The 1,099-nt window shown below is 35.0% G+C and overlaps 1 long non-coding RNA gene across 1 annotated transcript; it reads right to left on the bottom strand.

The window, feature by feature from the left end:
* Positions 1 to 657: 657 nt before the first annotated feature.
* LOC114580652 lies at positions 658 to 1,099 on the bottom strand. The gene is made up of 2 exons (XR_003702150.1): positions 966 to 1,099; positions 658 to 883 (listed from the first exon to the last, which is right to left on the bottom strand). It is a non-coding gene; the product is annotated as an uncharacterized LOC114580652 (long non-coding RNA).

The following is a 1,099-nucleotide window of genomic DNA, read 5'->3' as shown; positions in this document are numbered from 1 at the left end:
ACCTCACAATACGCGAACATAGCATTCCCGGGTTCCGGTCCGGGTCAAGTCGTCGGGCCACGCGGTAGAGAGTAAGAGCACGTGGCGACATGTTATTGGCGGCCGAACGTAGCTCTACGTCCGATCAGAAGACGTAATAATTGTTCCTGTTTAGGGCAGCTCTATCACGGCTTTCCTTTTAGATCTCTCCTATACATTCTTTCTCCTATACATTCTTTTGATTAGATTTGGAATTTTACTAAAAAGCTATTTTAAAAAATAATAATAAAACCACTCAAATGAAGCTATATCTTTTCTCAGTTTTTTAAAATTTTTTGGAGCAATAAATTATTTTTTAAAATCCAATCTACTAGAATATAATATTTGAGAGAAAGTTGCTACTGGATTTTTAAATATATATATCCAAAAACAAACTTCCAGAAAATTATTTTTCTCATCAACTTTACAATTACCTTTAAAAAATTTGTAGCCACCTCAAAAATAGCTTCCCATTACCAAAACTTTTGAAAAAAAGCAAAAAAAAAAAAAAAAAGCAACGAAAGTTTGGTTGTGATTTGAAAGAAAGACAATGGGAAAGTTGCCCCAAACATATCTAAATATTTCTCTAAAAATAAGTAGACGAGAGTCAAAATGATATTCCATCTAAACATTCATTCACAATCCAACAAAGTTTCAGTAGAAAGTTTATTCATTAATCAATAATCAATCATGTTTGTCTAACAAAAAACAAGCCACTACATGAACAAAAATTTAACTTATTTTCCATGACTTGCTATAAAAAACTAAAGAAACTTTGTGAGCCTAACCTCCCTGAAGAATCAATATTTACACACACTTGCTGGTAGCTTCCACAGCCCATTCCACAGAAGTATAACCCCCTGGCCTAAAATTCCCCATTCTTCTGTTAAGATTGAGCAAACAAATTGAACCATATCCACAAAAGCACTTAAGGAAACGCGATTTACCAGCCCCAACTGGAGAATGAATTCACCCAGCATTTGATTTCCACTCCATCCAAGCAGGGTTCAGAAACTGGAATATATAGTACATGTCACCTCACTGTGGGTGCTGAGGTAAAGTTATTCCCAGGTGAAAGCCT

Source organism: Dendrobium catenatum, unplaced genomic scaffold (assembly GCF_001605985.2).
Source record: "Dendrobium catenatum unplaced genomic scaffold, ASM160598v2 fragScaff_scaffold_1159, whole genome shotgun sequence".
NCBI lineage: Eukaryota > Viridiplantae > Streptophyta > Magnoliopsida > Asparagales > Orchidaceae > Dendrobium > Dendrobium catenatum.
Note: the sequence above shows the minus strand (reverse complement) of the source record. Positions and strands in the feature narration are given on the sequence as shown.